The sequence below is a fragment of the Miscanthus floridulus genome, chromosome 18 (assembly GCF_019320115.1).
Source record: "Miscanthus floridulus cultivar M001 chromosome 18, ASM1932011v1, whole genome shotgun sequence".
Taxonomy (NCBI): domain Eukaryota; kingdom Viridiplantae; phylum Streptophyta; class Magnoliopsida; order Poales; family Poaceae; genus Miscanthus; species Miscanthus floridulus.
Window position 1 is genome coordinate 24,484,048 of NC_089597.1, and position 26,876 is coordinate 24,510,923.

General features: G+C 54.5%; 1 pseudogene; it reads right to left on the minus strand.

The window, feature by feature from the left end:
• Positions 1-19,538: 19,538 nt before the first annotated feature.
• Positions 19,539-22,628, minus strand: LOC136523495 (uncharacterized; annotated as a pseudogene).
• Between the last annotated feature and the right edge of the window lie 4,248 nt (positions 22,629-26,876).

Genomic DNA, 26,876 nt, shown 5'->3' on the forward strand with positions numbered 1-26,876 from the left:
ACAGGAGCCACATACCAGCGGTGCATGACCTAGGTCTTTGGCGACCATATGGGGTGAACCATCGAGGCCTATGTGGACAACATCGTGGTCAAGTCCAGAAAGGCCAGGGATCTCGTCGACGACCTAAAGATAGCCTTCAAATGCCTTAGAGAGAAGGGCATCAAACTCAACCCCGAGAAGTGTGTGTTCGGGGTCTCCCGAGGATGCTCTTGGGATTCATAGTCTCAGAACGCGGCATTGAGGCCAACCCAGAGAAGGTCTCGGCCGTGACCAGCATGGGACCAATCCAAGACCTCAAGGGAGTGCAGATGGTCATGGGATGCCTTGCGGCCCTGAGCCGCTTCATCTCGCGCCTTGGCGAAAAGAGCTTACCTCTGTATTGCCTCTTAAGAAAATCCGAACGCTTTTCTTGGATCCCCAAGGCTGAAGAGGCCCTCGCCAAGCTCAAAGCGCTGCTCACCAATCCTCTCGTCCTGGTACCGCCTGCTAGGGACAAAGCCCTCTTACTCTATGTCGCCGCAACGACCCAAGTAGCCAGCGTGGCCGTGGTAGTGAAGAGGCAGGAAGAAGGTCACGCTCTGCCCATCCAAGGACCTATTTACTTCATCAACGAAGTGCTCTCCGAGACCAAAACACGCTACCCCCACATCCAAAAGCTGATCTACGCCGTAGTCTTGGCTCGACGCAAGCTGCGCCACTACTTTGAGTCCCACCCGATGACTGTGGTATCGTCTTTCCCCCTAGGAGAGATAATCCATAATCGGGAGGCCTCGGGTAGGATTGCTAAGTGGGCCATCAAACTCATGGGGGAAGCCCTGACCTTTGCGCCTCAAAAAGCAATAAAATCCTAGGTCTTGGCCAATTTTGTGGCTGAGTGGACCGACACCCAACTGCCACATGCTCAAATTTAGATGGAGTACTAGACCATGTACTTCGATGGGTCCCTGATGAAGACCGGGGCAGGCGTGGGTCTGCTCTTCATCTTGCCCCTCGGAGTACATATGCGCTACATGGTTTGGCTCCACTTCGCTGACTCCAACAACGCAGCCGAGTACGAAGCCCTCGTCAATGGCTTGTAGATCACCATCGAACTTGGAGTATGGCGTCTCAACATCTAGGGCGACTCGCAGCTCGTCGTTGATCAAGTCATGAAGGAGTCAAACTGCCTCGACCCCAAAATGGTGGCGTACTGCAAGATGGTACGTTGCCTAGAAGACAAGTTCGACGGTCTCGAACTCAACCACATCACACGGAAATACAACGAGGCCACGGATGAACTGGCAAAGATGGCCTCGGCATGGGCTCCGGTCCCCTCGAACGTCTTTGCCAGGGACCTCCACAAGCCTTCCATTGACTATGCCTCGGCAGCGGAAGAAGGCCCACCGGCCGAACCCACTGCGGGGCTCGACGCCCCCTCTACTGCCGAGACTCCTTCGGCCGAGCCTGAGGTCATGTAAGTCGACACCGGGCCTCCCCAGACCGACCAGGGCGAGGACTGGCGAGTCCCGTTCCTTGATTGGCTCGCTTAGGGAGAGCTTCCTATTGATAGGACCAAAGCCCGACGGCTTGTGCGACAAGCCAAAACTTACATCCTCTGCAATGGTGAATTGTACAGGCGAAGTCCCTCTGGTGTCCTCCAACGATGCATCACCACCGAGGTAGGCCAAGCCCTACTTTGGGACTTGCACGCAGGGGCTTGCGGGCACCATGCGGCGCCTCGGACGCTCGTCGGAAATGCCTTCCGCCAAGGGTTCTACTGGCCGACGGTGGTTGTCGATGCCACCAAGTTAGTACGCTCCTGCGAAGGATGCCAATACTATGCTCAGCGGACACACCTCCCGGCCCTAGCCCTCCAAACCATCCCCATTACGTGGCCGTTTGCTGTGTGGGGGCTCGATATGGTTAGGCCTTTGTAGAAGGCCCTCGGGGCTACACCCATTTATTGGTAGCAATTGATAAGTTCTCCAAATGGATCAAGGCTCGTTCGATCAATCAAATCAAATCCGAGCAAGCAGTGCTATTCTTCACCGACATCATCCACAGGTTCAGGGTCCCAAACACCATCATCACTGACAACGGGACACAGTTCACCGGTAATAAATTCTTGACATTCTGCGATGACCACCACATTCGTGTGGCCTGGTCGGCCATAGGACACCCAAGGACAAATGGCCAAGTAGAACGTGCTAACGGCATGATCCTACAAGGCCTCTAGCCAAGAATTTACAACCGGTTGAAGAAGTTTGGCAAGAAATGGCTCGCCAAACTCCCGTCGGTCATCTGGAGCCTAAGGAACACACCAAGCCAAGCCATGGGGTTTACACCTTTCTTCCTAGTCTATGGTGCCGAGGCTATCCTCCCCACTGACTTGGAATATGGTTCCCCGAGGCTACAGGCCTACAACAAGCAAAGCAACCGCACCATCCGCGAGGACGCCCTCGACCAACTGGAGGAAGCCCGAGACATTGCGCTGTTGCATTCAACCAAGTACCAGCAAGCCCTACGGCGCTATCAGGCCCAGCGCATTCAAAGCTAAGACTTAAAGGTAGGCGACCTGGTGTTGAGGCTGACACAGAGCAACAAAGGCCGCCACAAGCTGACCCCACCATGGGAAGGACCATACATCGTTGCTCAAGTGCTGAAGCCCGGGACTTACAAGCTAGCCAACGAGAAGGGCAAAATCCTCACCAACGCTTGGAACATAGAACAGCTACGTCGCTTTTACCCTTAAATTTCCAAGCATTGTATAAATTGTTTCTCGAAATATAATTAAGAAGCGTTCTTTAGTTGTTCTAATTATTCGAGAAACCCCCCGAACCCATCGCGGGTCTCGGCAATACGATAGCACTGTAAGGGAGACTCGGCTCTGCCTCTACAGAACCAGGCCTCCCTCGAGGGCTAGATGGGGGACTCCCCCCTAAGTCCCATGCACCATTTTTAAGTTGTTTTTTGAAAAAATTCCTACGCCAAACTCTCTAGCACGCTCTGACGAATCGGTTGTAAAAACCCCCAAGGACCGAAAGGTCTGTTCTAGGGACAGAAGGCCGGTAGAGTTGCGAGATGGCCTATGCCCCTGGGCTGTGGCACTCCCTCACCGCCTTTCACCTAAGGGACGGCTTAGGATCCAAGGAGGTTTTTTTGCAAAAGAAATCTGATCAGAGACAACAGAGGGCAGAGGCTCGGAAACACAAGAAAAATGACTAAGAAACACGAGTACTTTAAAAAGAGGCCTTGATGGCCACAAGCATCATGATACAAAGTTAATCCCTATTCTATTTACATGGCCTTTTAGGCCTAGGTCAAGGCTTAGGGCCTCCAGCATCAGCAGACGGTAGGGGAGGGACCACCTCCTCTTCGAACAACGTTGCCAGGGCCGTGTCGGGGCCTCCCGCCGCCTCCATTAGCTTTGTGACCACCGCGTCGGCCTCCTCATCATCGTTGGGCAGGACATAGCCATCACTGATGGCTAGGAGGTCAACGCCGATGTAGTGCGAGGCGATGACGGCCAGCGCGCGCTTGACACCCGTGTGCTGCGCTCCTTGGAGCCGCTTACGCACTTGACCGCTCAATGCAACCAAACGGCTCCCAAGGGAGCTACCTGACTAAACCCCCTCGACCTCTAGGGCCTCGTAGGCAGTATGGGCGGCACCCTTTAGCGCATCGTGCTCCCCGATCTTGGTCTCGAGCACCGTCTTCACCGCGCCGGAAGCCTCGGCTGCCCGGGTGACCTCTGACTCCGACTCTACGCCACAGGAAACAGAATGGGGGTAAGTGCAAAGGAAAACAAGCCAAATAGGGATGGAAGCCTATGGGACTCACCCTTGGCCTTCTACTCCCAGCATCGAGCCTTGACCCGAGAGGCCTCAGCTTTCTCCTTCCAGCGCTGGGCCTCGGCCCGGGAAGCCTCAGCCTTCTCCTTCAGGCGTCGGGCCTCGACCCGAGTAGCCTCGGCCACCCTAGAAGCCTCTCTCCCTAGCTCTGCATCACACTAGAGAGTTAAGGGGCAAACACAAGAAAAGCGAATAAAACAAGGGGAATAGGACTCACCCTCGGCCTTTCCCCTCCAGACCACAGCCTCGGTCCAAGAGGCCTCAACCACCGTAAGGGCCTCATCCAAGGCGCCTTTCGTTAGCTTGTGCGCACTCTGCTCTGCCCCCAGCTGCCCAGCAAGGACCTTACCCAAGGCCGTCGCTTCTTCAGCCCAGGACCTGAAGGCATCTCGATCACCGGCGACGTGGGTCAGCTCCTCCTCCAACTCCTTGACCCATGCCGCCAAACGGGCGACCTACTCCTAGGCCGTGGCCACCTCAACCTTCACATCAGCACAACGAAGATGAAGGTCCTCCACCTCCGCGCTCCGCGTCGCCAGAATCTTGTTGGTGCCCACAACCAGGCCCTTTTGCTGCTGGAGTTGGTCCTAGACATCCCTCTCCCGCCAGAGAAAGACCGACTTCCTAAGGGACTGGGTCTCGAGCTCCTGGGGAAGCAGAACAGGAGTTATTCACTACAAGAAAACTCAAAAAAAGACAACACCGCATGAGAAAAGAAAGCGCGAACCTAGGCGACTCTGGGTAGTTCATCGGCCACCACGGACAGCGCTGTCCGTAGTGACCGCTCCTCCAACTGGCGGTATTGCTCAAAGGTGTCCCAGCGCCCGCCCTCGGCCGTGTCCTCAAGGGCGAACAGAGGCTCCCCCTTAGGATCGTCCCAGCTCTACCATAGGACACACGGGTGATCCCACCCGCGGGGCTCGGGTCGTACCTGCACGAGCGTCGAGCTTCCCTCGCCCAGGGTCGGAACCGACTATTCCACGGCGCTGGCCACCTCGGCGTCGACCACCTCCTGCACCCAGGAAGTATCATTGAAGGAGATCAGATGGACCTCCACCGCCCGAGCGCTGTCCCGCAACGACGGCGGGCCTTGCACCAAGGGTGCCACCGAGGGCTCCGCCACCTTCATCTCCACTTCCTAGGCCGACGGCCTCGCCACCGTCACATCAGCCTCGATGGCCTCGGGGGCTCTAGCCTTCGCCATCGTGGCCTCGGTGGTCGCGGAGACTCCGACCCCCGCCGCTGCGGCCTCGGCGGTCTTAGGCTCCCCGGCCTCCGTCGCCTTAGCCTCAGTGACCCTAGGGGCCTCGACCTTGGAGGCCTCGGCAACTGAGGGCACCTCGGCCCCATCTGACTCATGAGCCTCGCCCTCACCGGGTGGAGGCGCTCCCTCCCCCGTCTGTGTCGGGGTCGCCTTGGTAGCCCCTCCTTGGGTGGCCGGCTCCTTTGGGTCAGCCCTCGCCGACACCACGCCACGCTGTATGGCGGCCTGCACCTCCGCCACCTAGTGGGCAGTGGAGCCGGGGTTCACCTTGAGCGCCTTGAGGGGCGCCAAGGTAAGCACCTCTGCAGGTCGCTTCTGACTAAGGACAAAACACTTGCAGGGTCAGCACGAGACCAAAGAACGAACGGAGAAACGCTGTGGCCCTGCCAAAAATATGCTTACCCCGAGCGAGGCTACAACTGCTTTGGCACAGCAACCCTCGTCTGCAAAGGCGGTGGCGGTGGCAGAGGCATGGCCTCTGTATCCATCGGCGCCGGTCAGTCCTCGATGGACCCTGGCACCCCCTCGATCCTCTATGGGGGCAGTTGCGTCGCACCCGCCGCCACCTGCTCCGCTGCTGCCGTCGAGCCCACCGAGCTAACGGCACGCTTGCCCAGCGCCCGTGCCTCGGGCAGCCTCAGCCCCGGGGCGGGCGATTGCCAACCTTGGGTCAGCTCCTCCTCCTCCTGGGAGCGCCGGGCTACTTGCCGACGCCCCGGGCACCATCTCCCTGATGTTAGGGAGATGGTCTAGTGGACCCCGCCCCATCTCGCCCCCATCATCTCTGTCCGAGGCATCCATCGATAGTGACGGCGACAGGGACTCCTCCAATGGGAGGCCATCCTTCCTTTGCTGCCGGTGGCGCTCATCTAGTTTCTCCCGCGCGAGGATCCACTTCGTGCGCTTTGCCACCTTGGCGTCCTTCCGCTTTTTCTATGCCCAGTTGATCGCCCGCCGCCTCGCGTCCTCGGGAACTGGTGGCGGGGAGGCTCGCACGTCCCTCATCCCCTGCGGGAATGGTGAACGCGGATAAGGAAACGAGAAATAATGAGGGAGATGGAGAAGGCTCAGGGGCTACAGCGGCGCGTGACTTACCAGTGAGAGGAACCCCCGTGATGGACGCATCATGAGGGTGGTCAGACCACCACTCCTTAGTTTTGCGTCCACCGTCTCCCTCACCCGGCGAAGAATTTCCTCGTTAGAGAGGGCGGAGGCAGACATCTGGATGCCCGCGATCGGCTCATCCGGCCTCATCTCGAACAGGCGCTGCCGCCGAGCCATCAGTGGTAGGACCCTCCAGCGGTGGAAGGCGGCCACGACCACAGCCATGGTAAGGTAGCGGTCCCGTAGCCTCTGCAGCCCCTCCAGCAGCGGCTACAGCTTGGGCTGATCCTCTCTTGGGACACCATACTTCCACCTCTCTAGGCAGCTCCCCACAATCCACCCAGTGTAGGGGGGAAGTCCGTCGTTATCGTTGCAGAGATAGAACCAGCTCATGTACCATTGACGATTGGTCGACACGAGCTGGGCCAGGATGTAGAGGTGCTAGCGGTCCTGGCGCACTTGGAGAGTGCAGCCACCGGCCCTCACCACCTTCCTCGTGCCCGACGTGCCCGTCGGCTTGGTGGTATGCCCCACCCAGAAGAGATGGAGCCACAAATCCCAATGGGGAGCAATCCCCAAATACCCCTCGCAGACAGTGACGAAGATGGCCACCTGCACAATGGAATTGGGGTTGAAGTTGTGGAGCTCCACGCCATAGTAATGCGGGAGCGCCCACATGAACCGGTCCGCCGGGACACCAAGGCCGCGCTCGTGAAAGGACACGAAGCTTACGACGTAACCATCGTGAGGCCTCGGCTCTGGCTTGCCCGACAGAGCGATCCACTCTGGCCTATTGGGGTCGGTAACCGGACGAAGAAGCCCACCGTCAATGAGTGACTGAAGCGTCTCCATGATGACGTCGGATGGATCCCAAGGGTCCACCTCGATGACAACAATGTCACCGGCCATGAGTGCGGTGGAGGGTTCGAATATGGAGGTGAGTCTCTCTCTCTGTCTCTCTCTCTCTACCTCGCCCTTCTCCCTTCTTCTTCCCGGTGCTCGCTCCTCTAGCGATGGCTCAATGGGGGCAGAGCTAACATAGGCAAGGTAACGAGGGGAGGGGTGAGGCTCATTGCGTATTTATGCAGGGTGAAGGCAAAATGGACGGGCGATGAAATCGGGGAAGTTTCCCCCAGATCCGGCGCGGTTAATCCCGATCTGATTTTACCACCCACGTGCCCACCTTTTCCTCGTTAATCGAGGGAACAGTTACGTCCCATCCACTGACACCACGTCGTGTCCAACCGCTGTAGCAACTGGCGTCGTTCTGCCTCCCCGAGAACATCGCCTCAAAAAGTGCACCAGCCATTGTTGAGCCGATGGGGGAGATATCCCCCACCCTATTCCTTTTAGATGAAGGAACGAGGCGCCGAGCCCATTACGGTCTAGGGGTTCGAAGGCTGGGCCCCGAGGGGTTTCGACAGCCGCCCCAAGGCAACAGAGTCAAGGACGACCATGGGCGAGCCCATACGGGGCCGAGACCCAAGCAAGCGAAATGCTTGGGACGCCCAAAGTCGTGTCCGAGACCAGCAGGGAGGTCTCCGAATGGGATCCCACCGTAGGGAGGCACCGAGCCACCGGGGCCCAGCGAACGACCCCGGCACCCACTAGAGAAACCCTCTGGTACTCTTGGAGTGCGTCTCTAGATCACTAGCCAACCCCTAGCAAACAGGGTATGGGCCTCCACTTGGACTACCTGATAACAGCTCACCGAAAGTGCCACCGCTCATGCCCACCGAGGGTAGCCTGGCACATTCCACCCCTCCTTCTGAGCAAAAAGGAAGTGTGAGAGTCATACAAAAAGCTAGGGGAACCCCTGACGGCCCTCTTGCTCCATGTAGAGGCTAAGGGGCTCCTCCTGCAACCTTGCCGAGACCCAGCGACCCCGGCTAGCACTCGAGGGGGCTTGGCAAAATAACCCCTCCTTCCGAGCGAAAAGGAACCGCGAGGGTCGTACAAAAAGTCAGGGGAGCTCCTGATGGCCCTCTCGCTTCGTGCAGAGGCTGGGGGGCTCTACCTGCAGATATGCCGAGACCCCGTGACCCAGGCTCGCACCCAAGGGGGCCTCAGCAAATAAACACTCACGCGCGAGGGGCGTACAAAAAGCCAGGGGAACTCCTGATGGCCCTCTCGCTCCATGCAGAGGCTAGGGGGTTCTTCCTGCAACCTTACCGAGACCCAGCGACCCAGGCTCGCACCCAAATAGGCTCGGCAAACAACCCCTCTGTCTGAACGAAAAGGATGTGTGAGGGTCGAACAAAAAAGTCAGGGGGACCCCTGACCGCCCTCTCGCTCCGTGCGGAGGCTCGGGGGCTCCTTCTGCACCCAAGACAAAGATGAGCGACCTAAGCCCGCGCTGGAAGTTTCGTTAAAAACGCGATAAAGGGCATCGAGCCCATTACGGTCCAGGGGTTCGAAGGCTAGGCCCCGAGGGGTTTCGACAGCCGCCCTAGGGCAACAGAGTCAGGGACGACCACAGGCGAGCCCATATGGGGCCGAGACCCAAGCAAGCGAAACGCTTGGGACGCCCAAAGTCATGTCCAAGACCAGCAGGGAGGTCTCCGAATGGGATCCCACCGTAGGGAGGCACCGAGCCACCGGGGCCCAGCGAACGGCCCCGACACCCACTAGAGAAACCCTTTGGTACTCTTAGAGTGCATCTCTGGACCACTAGCTGACCCCTAGCGAACGGGGCATGGGCCTCCACTCGGACTACCCGATAATAGCTCACCAGAAGTGTCACCGCTCGCACCCACCGAGGGTAGCCTGGCATATTCCACCCCTCCTTCTGAGCGAAAAGGAAGCGCGAGGGTCATACAAAAAGTCAGGGGAGCTCCTGATTGCCCTCTCGCTCCGTGTAGAGGCTCAGGAGCCCTTCCTGCGACCTTGCTGAAGCCCCGCGACCTGAACTCACACTTGTGGGCTCGGCAAATGCAATAAAATCTCTCGCTCAACGTAAAAAAAAGACCCTAGGGGAATGACTCCACTCCCCTAGGGCCTCAGGGGCTACACCCGGCGGGTGTGCTCATGCGCACCCACCGAGGCCTCAAAGTACAAAACACTATCCCGCCAGGAGCTACCGTAAGTCGAGCCTTGTCAAAACCTCAAGGAGAGCGCTCACGCTCTCCCTAAGGCTCGGGGGCTACTGTCGGGTACCATAAAACGGGGTACCCCTAGCATATATCGAAAGAACCACTTCAACCCCATAAAAAACAAAGCCAGAAGGTAAGCCATTGGTTAACCACCGGCCCCGGCCGAGCCCGCTGGCTCTCTACCTCGCCTTTGGCCTCGCACAGGAGGTCTCGATAGCCTGACGAATCTCCGCCTCGCGTGAGGCCTCGCGCGGGAGGCCTCGACAAGGAACCCCTTCTCCGTCTCGCCCGAGGCCCCGCGCGAACAGCCTCGCACGAGACTGTGATTCTCCGTATCGCTCAAGGCCGGCTTGGCAATAACCTGTCGCTCCTGCCTTGACCAGCCTTCCCGACAACACGTCGCGTCCCATTAATGCGTCAACCACTCCCACAATCTCAGCCGGACGATGGCTCAACACCTCGGAGTGGCCGACGGGACGGGAGGTCACATCGATGCCATACCATCTAGAGCAGGATGGGGTAGGGGTTATCGGCCACTATGCGCTGGTGCTGTGCCCACGATCAGCGTCTGAACTATACTATGCCACCTAATCCCTGCCCTAGAAACAACACGGCATGGGGAGTCAAATCTGGGTCACCATAGCCTCGGAATCAGCATACAAGCCCAACCGCTCCCTCCAAGCCTCGGCAATCTACTACGGGGTCTCAGCAACCGCGGGGTTCACGTCTACCGAGCCTCCCACGATGGCTCAGCCTCGGCACCAATTAAGCCTTGGCCTCTCGTGTCGCCAACACACAGTGACCAGCGCACCGACTACCGCGCCCACTTCAAGATAACACTAGAGCTCCCATGACACACATGATCAGATGTGACCGGCACGTCACCCCAGTACTTCAAGGACAGACCACTCCATCGACCACGCCACCATAGGAATGGGCTACAAGGCTCGGACATGCCGCCTTTGTTCACACAACGTCGTGTAGCTAGCGAATATATTACCCTCGTCCCCCCTTCAACTATAAAAGGGAGGGACCTAGGCCATTTCTAGGAGGAGGATCGAACACAGGCGATAGACCTAGGCTCACGCAACAAACTCACGCGTAAACGCATGGACGAACACTTGAGCTCGCCCATGGCTTGAGATCAACATCTCAAGCAATCCACGCCGCACCACGAAGAGACCTAGGACTAAGCCCCCTCTCTCGCCCTGCTTGTAACCCCCTACTATGAGCATTTTGGTGCAAGGAATACAAGATCGATCTCTCGAACTGGACGTAGGGTACCCATTACCCAAACCAGTATAAACTTTGTGTCTCTTTGCATCACCATTCGGAATTGAGAACATGCAGTACAAATTTACTAGTTGGTTAAGGACCCGCCGGTCCGAAACACCGACACAATGCTTCACCGACCAAATCGACCCGCTCGATTAGCCTGAGTAGACCGAGCGGCCAAAACCAACAATCACCATCTATGTTGATGACATAGTGGTCAAAACGGCTCAAGCTTGCGACCTGATCGCGAATTTAGCTGCAACATTCGTGAACCTCCGCAGGTTCAACATTAAGTTGAATCCCAAAAAATGTGTTTTTGGGGTTCCGAAGGGGAAGCTGCTAGGATACATCGTATCTGAGCATGGCATCGAGGCCAACCCCAAAAAGATCATGGCAATCTCTAACATGGGTCCCATACGCAACGTCAAGGGTGTGCAAAGGCTCACCGGCTACCTGGCCGCCCTGAGCCAGTTCATCTCTCGGCTCGATGAACGAGGGATGCCGCTCTACAAGCTCCTCAAAAAGACGAACGCCTTCATCTAGACCGAGGAAGCTCAGCGGGCTCTAGAGAGTCTCAAAGTGTCCCTAACATCGACCCCAATCCTCATCGCACCTGAATGAGGAGAATCCCTCCTCCTCTATGTTGCAGCCAACAGCCATGTGGTGAGTGCCGCCTTGGTCGTCGAAAGAGAGGAACCGGGACACCACCTCAAAGTTTAGTGGCTCGTATACTTCATTGGGGAAGTACTCACCGACCCCAAGGTCCGATACCCCTAGGTGCAGAAACTCCTATACTCTGTTCTGATGGCAACCCGGAAGCTCCTACACTACCTCACCGACCATGAAGTCGTGGTCGTCACTTCATACCCGCTCGGAGACATCATCCGCAACCGCGACGCCGCAGGATAGATCTCCAAGTGGGCACTCAAACTCATGGGCCACGACATCAGGTATGTCCCCCGTATCGCCATTAAGTCTCAAGCTCTCGTAGATTTTGTTGCCGAATGGACGGAGGTCCAGCTACTGACCCTAGACGTCACCCATGAGTACTAGACGATGTACTTCGACAGGTCCATCATGGCACCCGGCTCGGGGGCTGGAGTGGTTCTGATCTCTCCAGACGGGAGTAGGCTCCACTACGCCATCCGCCTCCACTTTTCAGCCTCAAACAATGCCGTAGAGTATGAGGCCCTCATCAACGGACTCCACATCGCCATCGAACTTGGTGCAACACGACTCTACGTTCGTGGTGACTCGGAGCTGGTCGTCAATCAGGTCATGAAGGAGTCCTCCTGCAAAAGCCCCCTCATGGTAGTATACTGCCAAGAGGTGTGCAAACTTGAGGACAAATTCCAGGGAATTGAGCTACATCATGTCCCCTGGAAGGACAACGATGCCGCTGATTTCCTCGCAAAATTGGCTGCCAGACGAGATCCATCTCTGAGTGGAGTTTTCATCAACGACCTCCATGAGCCGTCCGCTCGCATCCTGGAAGGTCCGATCCAAACACACCTCGACGCCGAACCAGCGCACTGGGGCTTCGACCCCAACACCATGCTGGCGCTCGGGGGCTCCGACCCCAGTGCCTCTATGATGATATCACCCGCTGATGTCACCGTATTGACACTCGATCAAACTGACTGGCGAGCACCGCTACTCGCCTATCTCCTCAAGGAGGTTCTTCCGCATGAGAGGACTAAAGCACGACGGACCTCTCGACGTGCCAAAACCTTTGTCGCACTCAGTGATGAACTCTATAAACAAAGTCCATCAGGGGTACTCATGAAGTGCATCCCCACCAACTAGGGGAAACAGCTCCTCCTCGAGGTCCATGTTGGAATTTGCAGACACCACGCGGCTCCAAGGTCGCTGGTTAGAAAATCCTTTCGCCAAGGTTTTTATTGGCCCACCGTGCTATGAGATGTAGAGGAGGTCGTCCGCAGGTGTGAAGGATGCCAGTTCTACGCTCGGCAAACCCATTTGCCGGCACAGAGAGCTCCAAACCATCCCCATCACCTGGCCGCTCATAGTCTGGGGCCTTGACATGGTGGGACCCCTCAAAAAAGGACCCAGGTGGTTTCACTCACCTACTCGTAGTAGTCGACAAGTTCACCAAATGGATAGAGGCGAAGCCCATCACCAACATCCACTCAGAAGAGGCGGTCAAATTCTTCCTCGACATCATCTACCAGTTTGGTGTCCCTAACTACATCATCACTGACCACAGGACTAACTTCACCGGGAAGAAGTTCCTAGACTTCAACGATGGATACGGCATCAGGATTGACTGGGCCTCGGTCGGACATCCACGAACTAACGGTCAGGTCAAGCATGCCAATGGCATGGTCCTCCAAGGACTTAAATCACGCATCTTCGACCAACTCAACAAGTACGCTGGGCGATGGGTTGTAGAGGTCCCAGCAATCCTTTGGAGCTTGAGAATGACCCCAAACTGATCCACGGGGTTCACACCTTTCTTCCTAGCCTATAGAGCTGAGGTAGTGTTGCCCTCCGACCTCGACCACAGCGCCCCAAGAGTGAAGGCTTTCGACCACGACCGAGCCACGGAGGCTCAACAAGACGCAATCGACCTGCTCAAAGAGGCCCATGAGACGACCGTCATCTGCTCCGCTTGCTACCAACAAACCCTCCGTAGGTACCACGAAAGGAAGATCAGGGGGAGGATACTCGAAGTTGGCAATCTCGTACTCCGGAGGACCCAATCAACGAAGGAAAAACACAAACTCTCTCCACCATGGGAAGGACCCTATATGGTGACAGAAGTGATCCGACCGGGCACCTACCGAATGGAGGACAACAACAACAACGTTCTCACCAACACTTGGAACATTGAACAACTACGTCATTTTCCCCCTAAATTTGATCTAACCGCTTTTTTAGTCAACAGTTGCCCCTATAAAGCACCCTAGATCGAACACTTTCAGCCCGGGTCGCTCAGGGGCTCCATAAGGGTACAATACTGAATACTACCTCTCATTTTAACTCTCTTTTTTACTGTCACATGGTAAACAACTTCGTCCCCGAATGGAAGCGCTATCCTTTTCCTTTGATTACCCTACGTAACTTTTGTTCTTACCCCTAATAGAACACACCCCACCATGACCTACGGTTACAAGCAGCTGAGCCCCGTGGGCCATGCCCAGGCTCTTAAAAAGCTGCAGCCTATGGAACTAACAGGCAGGTACGAAAAAGAAGGGGCAAAAAAGCAAAAGATATGCTAGGATAAAAACAAGGAACGGATACCGATTCTATCAAAAATAGTACTGATGCATTCATTGATACAAAAAACTATTCACACGGGGACTCACCCACAAACTCAACTATTACATTTTCTACTACTCCAAATACTACTACGACTGCTTGACGACGTCGCCTGAACGCCGTCGAACATAAACACTGCCGCTAGGACCCTGCCCGATTCTGCTCCCTCGACTTCGGCGAGCGCAACGGGTACCTTAAGGGACCTGACCAGTTCCTCTCCCTCGACTTCGGCGAGCGCAATGGGTACCTCAAGGGACCTGCCCGGTTTCGCACCCTCAACTTCGGCGAGCGCAACGGGTACCTCAAGGGCGTCGCACCCATAGATGCTCAGCAGAAGAACATGGAGCTCCTGACCTTCTCATGCAGTCGAGGCAGCTCCTAAGTGGGGACGCGACCACCAGGGTATGGCCACCGTAGCTGGAAGAGATCTCATCAAATTTTATGAACCGGCCAACCTGAGCAGCTGCAGGCACGAAACCCGCCACCAGCATGATCCCAATCAACTTCCCCTCCAACAAAGCTCGCCCAGTGAAGATCCACCAGAGAAAGTCCACACACAGCTCCATCCCAAAGAAGGCCTCGCAGATAAAACCAGCACACCACCCCCTTCGGCAGAAGCCACCCCTTCTCAAACAAAGATGGACAACACCATCTCGAGCAGCCTCTAGCTCGACATCACGCTCCGAATTCACAAAAGGATCTGTAAGTCCTCCCCCTCGCTCACCCTCTCTCTCATTCAGGAATCGCCGCGGCATACAGGCACTCTCGATGAGAAGGAAGGAGAAGAGACAAAAGTTGGAGAATAGGCAAAGGACTGCGATAGAGAGCCCTCTCCCTCCCCCTATTTAAGGAAGAAACGCGACAGCCGAAGAGGGGCAAAGAATCAGAGCGAAAAAACTCCCTTCCCCCATTCAATACAGATGGAAAATGATGGGACACACCCTGACCGATGGGACGCACGCTGAACGACGGAACGGCGCCTAGTCAGATGGAACGTCGCCTGGTGAGGTGAGACATGATCTGGGTATGGCCCACCACTATCCCATGACTGGGTGCAAAAATCGAAGCGTCACCACACGTAGGCAGCTCTCCGCATCCCCAGGCAAGACTTGGAAAAACCCAAAACAAAATCTCCGCCGGGAGAGACCATCGGGCTTCCTAAGTCGATCGAACGGCTCAGGAAACACACCGAGAGACAGGTATGGAGCGAAGAGACACCCCATGTAGGCCATGCCAACTCCATCACGAACGACGAGCATGGGTCCTGGTCGGACATTTCCGATTGGAGCTCTTCAAACCCCGTCACTCAGGTCATCAAGGTAACTCTACCAAACCCCTCTATTTCTTTATAAATCATTTCATACATCCATAGGCGCATTCATTCCATATGCCCATGCCTACCGGACGATTCGGGCCCTGAACCGCCTTGGGGCTTGGGAACTAAGCATCGCACGTGCAGCGAAATGCATCACAACGCTCCACGTTGCATCACCAAGCGGCGGTTGCCTCATTCGACATAAGCAACCAACCGAGCCAGGGGAGAAAAACATAGATGAGCCCCGTGCGGCCCTCGCCTAGTCTGGCAGACAGGGTCATCTCAACCTTCTCGTTCAATCCTGAACCTCTTGCCATGCCCATAGAATCTCCATCGAGGGGAGGCCGTTAGGCCACCCGGGTCGGTCTCCGAAATGACCTAGGCATCTACCGGGTTGCAGGTAAAGGAGTAGTGGAATGTCACAAGAGGGCTATGCCAACCCCATCATGAACGACGGACCTAGATTCCACTTGATCATACCCATTAGCGAACTCACCGAGCGCGTCACTTGAGCTCGAGCGATCGGGACAAGCGACAAAACTCAGCCCCTCCGGTTGTGAGGATATGAGGATGGGGTAACGCACACAACTCACACCAACCCCTACTAAGGCCCAACGGGGCTCGGGGGCTCAAGACGCAAAAAGCCTGGCTCTGCAACCCCGAACTTGCCCCCTCCAACTGCGCTCCAAACACCTATGTTTGCGACCCCGATCTCGCCCCATCCGGCTACGCTCCGACTGCGCTCCAAAAATTACCTGGGTCTACGACCCCGATCTCGCCCCATCAGGATCCGCGAGCATCGCCTTATCGCCTCGCCTAATCCCTAAACTAACAAACTAACTGCCTCGGCTGCGCAGGCTGCACCGAGGCTAGGATCCGCAAGCACGGCCTTGTCGCCTCGCCTGATCCCTAAACTAACAAACTAACTGCCTCGGCTACGCGGGCTGCACCGAGGCTAGGATCCATGAGCACCACCTTGTCGCCTCGCCTGATCCCTAAACTAATGAACTAACTGCCTCGCCCGATCCCACGGCGCGCACCGACGCCAGGATCCACGAGCTCCGTCTCATCCGATCCCCACGCCTAAACCACCTCGGCTACACAACGATGCCTTGGTTGACAAACTCCATCCCAAACTAAAAAACACACACACACGCCCGCTACAGAACACCCCCAGATGGTTTTGCCCGAACCGCCCGGGGGCTCTAGGGCTACACCCGCGGGTGCGCTCGCGCGCACCCGCCATCAAGATAAAAATCCCCCGGACGATTCTGCCTGAATCGCCCGGGGGCTCGGGGGCTCCTATCGGGTTCATAAACCCGGGGTCCCTTGGGGACTGGCTTCCACGCCAAGGCTCGGCCCAAGCAGACAGCACGCAACTCATGGGCTGGCCCAAGAATCTAAAACAACAAGCCGAAAGGGCAGTCCAGTCACCGACCGAAAGGACTGGCCGAAGAGGAACAATACCCGCTCGTCGACTACTTCGGCCCACCTCTTCGACTGGAGCGTTCACTTCGGACTCCAGCCCCTCCAGACGGCCTCTCCGATCGGAAGGCCTGGCCCAAACACTACTTCTGACTCCGACCTCGCACTCTCCGACTGAGGATACGCCCAGTCCCTGCTCACTGCTCTTCTTCGACTGGCACGATCAGAGCCGACTGGGATCAACCGACCAGGGACGCCCACTCGGTAGGGACCAGGAGACGTGCGGAGAAAAGCAAGGCAAGGCTCACAAGTCAAACCGCAGTACCAGGGACCATGCCCTGCACGGAACAGTACTCCGTAACCGCCCTGACACAAACAATATTGTAGGCGCCGACTTTTTCCCTCTACAGTATTGCGGGCGCCATTAACTCCCATACGGTAAGGCCCCCACATGCCTCTGGGCATCGACAGTGTTGTGGGCGCTGGGATTTACCATACCGAGTGCACATGGTGAAATCCCTCACATGCCTCTGGACATCAACAGTGTATGCAGGTGCCGACATCCGCCATACCCAGAGAAGGACGATGGAACCTCCCATATGCATCCGACAGTGACATCAACAGTGTTGTGGGCGTCTATAGTCGTCCTGTACCCGCCATCGTAGGCAGCAAGACTTAGAAACATACAAACTCTCTCTCTCTCACTTATAAGGCCATCCCCTTCATCTATAAAAGGGGATGCGCTTTCTTCCAGTAAAAAAGGTAAGTGAACCCAAGTCAATAGATTCAAGCTTACTAGCTCACAACCACAGAACCGTCAGGTTCGGACCTCAAGCATACGCTTGAACAGTTAGCTCATAGCGGAGCTTCTGTCGCTCTCGGCCCTTCCGACCGGAGCCGATCGGACCTATTGTACACCCCATCTTTCTCCTTCTCGCTTGTAACCCCAGTGCAAACTTCGAGCACCTGGGCTTAGAAATAAAGTCACCGACCGACTCAAACTGGACGTACGGCACGTTGCCTGAACCAGTATAAACCCTGTGTCATTGAGTGCTAGGCCACCTCCAATCACAACGTACGACAAAACTATAAATATTTACGTGTTGGTCACTTTCTGCACCGATAAATATTAAAAAAATTCGACCGAAATTTGAGATCAAAATAAAACTCGTATTTAATGCTGTAGCTACAATAAAACAGATCAAAATTTATAACAAACGACATGAAAGACTCCAAAGAATACGGAGCAAAAATTTGTGAGGATGCGTTCGTCTGAAAGCAGGGGCAAGTAGCCAAAGTACGAGACGGCTACGGTTAGTGATGAGCTGATGAGGTTACTGCAACTTCATTTACCAGTTGTACTGTTTGTTTCATCAGGAAAGCAGAGGCATTCAGGCTACGGGACACTACATTGAACCCGAACTAGGGCCTTGCAAACTCAAACATAGGGTTATATACTACTACTGATACCTTCTCTGTCAAACGAAATGCTCCTTGTTGCTACAGCATATCGACATATGTTTCAACGGATTGATGATCAACTTGGGACAGACAGAAGCCCAACATTGAAACATAACCCTATGTTTGAGTTTGCAACATCAGAAACCCCCAGAAGTTTGCATTTCACAAGCAGCGTCAGAAACCCATTCAGTTTTCATCTCATCAGAGGAAAAAGTACGCAAATAACTCTAGCCAAATTTGAGACCGAAAAAAATCTCATGCTTTGTTGTCACGGCTATGCCGTGGCACATATTTTATTTTATTGAGAGAACATAAACTTTGCAGTGCACCGGTAATGCGACAGGAAGGGAGCTAATGGCGTGTTTTGAGCTGATCAGACTAGCCTCAAGAATCAAGATGTTTGTAACCGGCGAGGACCGATTTCACTGCCTCATCAGCCATACGTCTTCTACTAGAAAATTCGGTCTTGATGCAGGAGGCTGGAAAATTCGGTCATTCCTTTCTATCCATATCATCCACGAGACCCCAAAAAAATGCTTGATGCTGCAGCTGCTGACAATAGAACGGACTGAATTTGGCAAACGACAGCAATGCCTACCGAGCAGGAATTCTTCATACTCGTAGGAAAGTAGAAAAATATTCTAATCAGCTATATGTGGTTAGTGGTCCAGGGATAGCAAACATTACCATTCCTCAGTTGAGATATTGATTTCAGAAGGAAATATATGTATTTGATTGATGATAGAACAGTAATCTGATTCATTTGTAAAATCTGCAGCAGGATGCTGAACAGGACCATCACATTAAAAGGGCATACCCAGTGCAGAGAGCTCCTGCTTTGTGCAGGGCCTGGGGAAGAGTGTCAGTGGTAAGCCTTACCCTCGTCTGTGCAATGCGAGGAGACCGCGACTCGAACCCAGGACCTTCCGGTCACAGGCGGTAAGACTCTACCGCTTGCACCAGACCCGCCCTTCAACAGGACAATCACATTGTCACCACAAATTACACAGGCCATGAACCAAAACAAGTTGCTTCTAAAAACAAAGACAGGACATACAGAGATCCACTCAACATCCAGGCAAAACATACTCCTTGCTTCAGCATGGGCATAAATAAACATTAATGAAACAGGTGATCATCAGGTGACACCAAACCGTCAGTCTCATCAGTTTTGCTGCTGGCGCCAATTTCAGCAGTAGCAACAACTTGTTGAGTCTCATCTTATTAAAACGGACCAGAAATCTCAGGGCACATGAAAGAACAGCAGAAGCTCAGGCTACTCAGTTACCAAAACTAAACTAAAAAAACAAATACGAGCACAAAGCATATCTCATGCACATAATACAAGAGTCCTGAAGAGTAGATAATAATAGTACTATGGTTCAACAACAGATCACTAACGTTCTAACTAGACACCAGATAATATTTGAGAGTACATAATACAAAGTGTTGCATAACCCCAATACACTAACAAAGCTAAGATGGTTTGATTATATAGGATCAGCAGGAAATATCCATGTTGGACGCCACTGGCCACCGTTATGGTGCGGCACTGGTGCGTTCTGTGACAACAACGGAGTGATCATCCCATTTCTGATGTTGTACAAGCCAGAGTCACGAAGAGGATCTCTAGGATCTGGCCGAGCATAGTCACACATGAAATATAAGCAATCCTCTTGAATACCATTGCACTCTTCATCAGCAAAAGACTTAGAGCAATGCCGGCCAATGAAAAGCGCTTGGCCACCCAACTTATTGACCCATCTCCATCGACCAGGATTGATGCTCAAATCTGCCTCAAAGACAGCAAATCCAACAGTGCGACAATGTTCAAAGAAAGGTCCTGTGGAAATGGGACGAACATTGTGAATAAATCGCTCAACCCTCAACAGCCTATCACAACATCAACTACATATTCCCTTATCGTATACGCCTTTTCTCTGGATAAGGAGTGGGGCAGATCCCGTAAATAAGCATCCATTGAGTTGATTATGCATTCAGTGGATGAGATCTTCGGCTTATTGCCAAGGTCAGAACCAATCTCAAACATAAGAAGCCTGTCACAAAAAGCAACTCCATACAGCTTCCCATTGAAGAACGCAACATCGTCCAGGTACATAGACAGTTCCATGTTCCCACCTCTGGAGGCTCTGGACATGTCAGTAGCAACAGCAGCCTCACCCAGCCCCCGTGTTGCTCTTGCCTGGGGCGACACGGGCGGCAGCCCCCACCCACCGGCGCAGGCTTCCTCACTCTTTCCCCTCCCCTCGCCACCGCCGGAGCTGGCTGCTGGAGTCTCGGCGGCCGCAAGGATGGTGGTGGCGAGGCCTTTCCTCAGCGATATCGGGCTCAAGCGATGGGTGGCGACCTGGCCGGAGGCAGAGACGGTCCGCGACGGCCGGATCCGGCCTCTCCAGGGCGAGGGCCCTCAGATCCAGTCTGGACGATGCCGCGGACGCCTCCTAGCGACGGGATCCGCACGGTCCCCATCTCCGGTGGAGGCAGCTGTCCGGGCGCTGCCCGGACGACGCCAGCGGCGGCCGGGGAGGCTACCTTCCCCGGCGGCCGGATCCGGCTGTCCTGGGGGCGGTGGTCCTAGCTGCCGCAGCTGCGCGGAGGCAGGCGGTGTCGGCGGCCAGATCCGCGTGGTGCTCCAACGTCGGGCGGCGGCTGCGGTCCTGGCGCCGAAGACGGGCGCTGGGGCACGGCGGGATGTGCTCCGGCGACTGCGGTCTGGTGTGCGAGGCTGGATCTGCGCAGGTGAGGTAGGGCAGCGGCGGTGGCTATGTGCGGTTGCGGCGACTGCAACGGGCCATGGTGGCGGGGACCGAGCTTGACGGCCACGGCACGATGTGGCTGCCGTCGGAGGCGTCGGGCTGCCGGCGTGCAGGCACGGAGGGCGTGGAGGCGACAGTGCGGGGGGAGCGGAGGTGACGGCCAAATGGTGGTGCGGCCAGCTGCGTGCGCCGTCAGACATCGTGGTGGTGTGGGCGGCTGCTCTGGCTGTGCAACGTCGTCGCCGTGGTGGCGTGGACGGCGACGTCCTGCTCGTTTTTCGCGGTCTGCAGCGTCATGGTGGCGAGGCGGATGTCGGTCGAGCGGGGCACACCAGCCTCTCACAGTTCGGCGGCCGGCCGAGGCGTTGGTCGTGCGGCGGTGTTTCGTGAACAGCGGAGTCAGGTCCGGCTCCGCGTTGCCCGGCCGGAGGGGGTGACGGCCGACGCAGCTGTGCGGCTGCTGCGTGCAGCCGGCGCGTCGAGGCCCCTCTGAAAGGGTTACTGTGGAGCAGCAGGACAACGGCGGTGGCAGTGATGGATAGCAAGAGGCCTTGCTTCTTGACCCGACGTTCGTGCATGAGGACTCCTGAGGCGAAAGCCTAGCGACGGCGACACCTATGGGTGCCGTTTTCCTTGTTGGGGGCGTCGTGTATCCCCTCTAGCACTATCATCCGAGGGTGAAAGCCCGATCCACTTTGGACGTGCGACGGTGGCGCCATCGGCGTTGCTACCTTCCTGAAGGCGTCGCGTTTGGATTTCGTCGTGGTCTCGATGTCTCCTCGGTGATTGTTCTTCGATTCTTGGCGCCTCGACGACGGGTGGAGGCGGGTCTTGCTGCGAGAAGTCGAAGCTGCTGCGTCAGGGACGTGGCTCGGCAACGATGACACGCGGCGAGCCCCCACCTTCATCGTTGGCTGGGGTCTGCTAGGGGTCGGCAAGTGCTAGAGGCGAGGCGTGTGGCCGTGATTGGAAGTCGGAGCTGCTCTTTGCGGGGTGCTTGAGCTTGGCAACGATGACCGGTGGCGGCCGCTTGCTTCGGGCTCGTTGGTGGGTAGCTTGTGTGTGGGCTGCCATGAGAAGTCGGAGCTGCGGGCGTCTTCGGCCTTGCTCGGCAACGATGACCCATGGTAGTGTGCCGTGTTAGTGCTCAGCTGCGTCGTGTGGGTTGGTTAGCCTATCGGGTGCGCTTTTTGGCATCCAGTTGGTTAGCCCTCTTGTACATAAATTCTTTCTGTCTTAATTGAGCGGCAGAGCTCCTGCCTTTGTTTCAAAAAAAATGTCAGTAGCAACTGGTGGCTGGCAAATACAAACTCTACTGTAGTTACCATCGTCCAAGATCAACACAGCAACAAGGGATTCTGGTGAGGTGTCCAGGGGTGAGGGAACCACCACCTTATAAAACAGAGGATTAAATTGGGAGAGAGCATTGAACCAGTCTCCACGCCAAACAGTGGCTAGCTTAGGAAGGTCTAGTGTTGCTTTTGAGAAAGGATTCATCAATGAGCACCCTCCATCTCTTTGCATTAGGAAGAGCCAGTTGTCAATGGAACCATAGCACTGTGCATCATCTGGTATAGCCATTCGGATGATCTCACCATCTGGGATGCTCAGAAAGGTCCCATCAAGGAGTGTGAGCCACGGGAGTGGAGGGGGTAGGGACTGCAGTCTAGCATTGGAGCGCCATGGGTGACAGACTGCTCTCAGCTGAACACGGTCAGCTAGGGAGGGGAGGCGCCTAAGGACAAGGCCCAGGAGCTCTGGAGGGAGGTCTGACCAAGATAAAGACTCTGCAGCTGCCATCATCAAGTTCTGCAAGAGAAGTCATAGGGTTCAGAGTTTAACATAGCAAATGGTTGTAGGTAATAGTAAATAACTAAATATGTTAGCAGTACAATAAAAATTTGAAGATGGCCAGCAAACCATTATACCAGAAACAAAGTCAACTTGCTCTACTTTATGCTTGATTATTGCAGTCTCTAACGGGAGCACCAGTAGTCCAGTTGGCGGGAAACAACCATATCCATTTGTATGATAATAAAGCAACCACAACTATGCCTAGGCTTGTTTTAGAACTCAGGGTCTTCTCCTCCAACGACAATCTGAATCAACTACAAACAGGAGTACAATGAATTGCAAGGAAAATACAATCACATTTACAACGACCTCATGTTCATGCGATAACAATGTTGCATGGTATTCTGCTTTTAGATGCAAAGGCCAGATGGCATTTTGTATTTTTATAGCAGGGGCATACCGCATTACCCTCAAGATACAAGAGTATCAGTAAAAACAATTGTGGAGTCAAATGCTACTATTCAGGACAAGACGTGCAGGCCTTTCAACCTTCTCAGCACGACAGCTGCCTTCGCCAAGTTCACCATGCCTGGTCCTTCACTGGAAGTGTCGCTTTTGGACGACTCCTCATTGCTGCTCATGCTGCAAGATTGAAATGGGCACAAACCAATAAGTTGTGACAGCCTATATTGGCAAACAAACATGTGCTCTTAAGTGATGTCCTGGAGTAAAACAATACAAAACCATTGCTTATTTTTTGGCCAGCACTGATGCAAGATCTGAGAGCAAAGGATCCCAAGACATTTTAACTTGCAGAATTATTTCTATGTACGAAAGTCATGTAGCCATGGTATCATGCCAGTAATAATAAAAAAGAATCACATTCAATTACCTCAATACACGTGCTGACACAACCAGTCAATTAACGAAATTTCTGGGACCCACCATCTCCTGCTGCCAAAGTTTACTAAACATGCTCAAATCAGAAATTGACATCAAATAGAATGCAGATGGCGCTTCAACTAGAATGCTCACAGTACGCCACGCATCCAAGTGAACATAGTTCTCGACAATGGTCTTTATTACAACGAATACAAAGAACATAACGCTGACAAGGTACGTAAACAACTCAACATGATCATGCTGGAAAACTAAACCAACTAAAGAAGCCGCGGGAGGAAGTATGCTGCTGATCACTTAGACTTGGATAAAACGAAGTCCCACGAGACATTCACCCACTTCAGCCAGCCCTCTTTTGTTTCCAAATCAAGAAAAGGCCGACGACGGAACCTGTTGTTGCACAGATTAAGGGCTTGGGCAAATACTACATCACCCTCGCTGTAACCATCTTGCTTCAAAATCTGATAGACTTGGGCAATCTCCTCGGCATCCGTGGCTTGACGGGCCTTATGTGCCCTAGCATCCCTGAGAATGTCTCTCAGGTCATCAAGGCAGTCATCAAGGGTTGGAGTTCTGCTACTCTTCTTACTACGAGGACCGTTAACAGAATGGTCCCTAGTGACTCTCTTGGAGGGCTGACCAACACTACGTGGTTGTACGGGCTTGTCGGACAAGACTTGAGGAGTCTGAGGGCTTGCACTACTAGGTGTACGATCAGGTTGATGTCCCCCTGCAGATACCAACTCGCCTCTGTCACATGGGGTGCGTCCTAAAATCAAGATCAGTTGCTCACAACATGGTGGACGTCTGAACCTCTCACGAGCGATTTGGCTACTTTCCTGCACGTGATCCAGGGATGGCCATGTTAGTGGTCAGTTAGTCCGAACCTAAATGCTAAAAAATAGTCAACGAAAAGGGTGTAGTTAGTACCTCGGTGCCTGTGGCATACCAGCCGGGGTCAGCTATCACCTCTCCAGTATGCGGGTCACGGCCAAGCCCAGTATGGATCTGACCGTCGTGCCAATTGAAATACACCCTTTTTAGCTTGTTGTACTTGTTCTGGAGATGTTTCTTGTTGTACCCGAGCCTTGTCGCCTCGTTAAAGGCGCGATGGACATTTGTCCACCCAAGAGGGGTTGGGGTATTGTTGCCCCAGTGACATAGGTTTTTCTGCTGAGTGATTAGCTCAAGAAACAATGAGCAAGTTCTTTCATCCCAGCTAGCACGATCACGGTTCATCTGATGCAATGTTTGACATTCCGTTGTATTATGGACATGGATGCTACGGAAATGGAAAAAAGATGTTCCTAGCATTACGCAAAGAACAGATTGGGTGAAGGAAAAGGGAACTTGCCTTTCCAAAACGCTTGCGGCGTTTTGAACTGAGGTTGTACTGCCTGGCTGCAGGTGGAGAGCACGACGAAGTCGATGACGCTGCCAGTGTGGGCAGCGTTGAGCACCAACGGATGAAACGTTCCTGATTTCTCTACAGCGTAAACATAGAGCATAATGTTTAGGTTCAACAAAACATAATGCATGAACAGCAGGCGATAGTACTCTTAAAACCGTGTACCAAGTTGTGCATGTGAACATTATAAACCATACAAGATTATTATTTGTAAAGTAGGCAACAAGGACATATGAAATAGGATGTTATCAAAATACAAATGGGGTACATACTCAAGAAAGCAATTACAACAGCTAAGTTAAAACAAATATAACAATTAGAGAGGACAGTAAGCCAAACTCACCACTAATGGTAGCATATTTCAAAGATAGCTGAAATCAAAGGAAACAACGCCCTTTCTTAAGCCAAGGGAGGACAAGAGGCCAGACTATTTGTTGGTACAGAAAGTGACCAACTAGTGAATATTTGTAGTTTTGCCGTACGTTGTGATCGGATATGTCCTAGCACTCAATGACACAGGGTTTATACTGGTTCAGGCGACGTGCCCTACGTCCAGTTTGGGTCGGTCGGTGACTTTATTCCTGAGCCCAGGTGCTCAAAGTCTGCAGTGGGGTTACAAACGAGAAGGAGAAAGATGGGGTATACGAGAGGTCCGGTCGGGTCTGGTCGGAAGGGTTGAGAGCGACAGGAGCTCCGCTATGAGCTAAGTGTTCAAGCGTGTAACACCCTGGTGTTACATTGTAATGTTTTGCTGAAACATTTCGTAAGCATCTGATTTATGTGCATTTGTGTATGCTAGGCTCTTTAATCAATGTCTGGCATTGAAACATTTTTATGAAACGGGAAAGCAAAAGGTTATGTTTCATGTCACATAACATTTCTTATCTTAATCGAATTCTTGTTAAAACAAAGTGTTATAAAACGTTTTGCGAACGGCGATAAAAAGGTGCGGTCAAAGACATGGAGGGCTAGCGAGTACGTCCTGGGGGTCGGGTTTGGGATTCGTCGCAAAACCATTCGAATCGACGTCCTCCGCGTAAGTCGTTGAAGATGTTGATGAAGCCATCCTTGGCATTAGTTGTAGAACAAATGGCTTAAGGAGTAGCGCAATGTCGCGACTGTGGGTGATGGCTCGGTGTATCCCTTTTCTCATCGAGCAATTAGATTAGCATTTGGAACATGGCGTATGCATTTTCTAGCTGCTTTAAAAATCGTGCACGCCACCTGGCTGAGCTCTGGGCGTGGTCACCACCCCGGATGGCTTGCCAGCGGGCTCTGCCGCGCCGGCCAGAGCCACTGCCGCGCCCGGCTGCGCTCACGACGCCATTCACGTGCACGACCCACGCGTCCTGGCCACCTACCTCGCTGCTACCCGCCTGCGCGCTCTGCCTCGCTGCGGCTCGCCTCGCCAACTGACGCATGGTGCCCTGACCGCCGGCCGTGCTCTGCCAGCACCTTGCCCTACCCCGCTGTGGCTGTGGTCGAGCGGGGTCCTGCGTCCGCATCGCCAGCGGCTGCGCTCGGCACCGCTCCATTGACTCCTTTGGCCGTTTGCGCGTTAGAAGACTGCCTGCTTCACGGTCACCTCAGCGTCGCGTCCGCCGTGTCGTTGCCTAGCGCTGTCCGTAGACGTGCCATGCCTAGTCTCGTCGTTTGCTATAGCAGCCATGCGGACGGCTGTCAGGAGCACGCCCTGGGGTTCCCCATGGCCAGGCATGGCGGTACCTTGCGTTGACGCCCACAGACAAGCCATGCCACGCCGTGACCTCCTCTGTCTCCGCTGTCCCCTTGCCGCCGTCACGTTTCCTTCCAATTCACCGTAGTGGTTGCACCCCGTTCCAATTGGTCTTGCCCGCAGCTCCGTTGGGCAGCCGGTAGCCCTTCCTGCCCCTCATAGCCGCCTGTAGCTTAGTCCTGTGCGCCAATTTTGAAGGGCTGAGCTCTCGGGC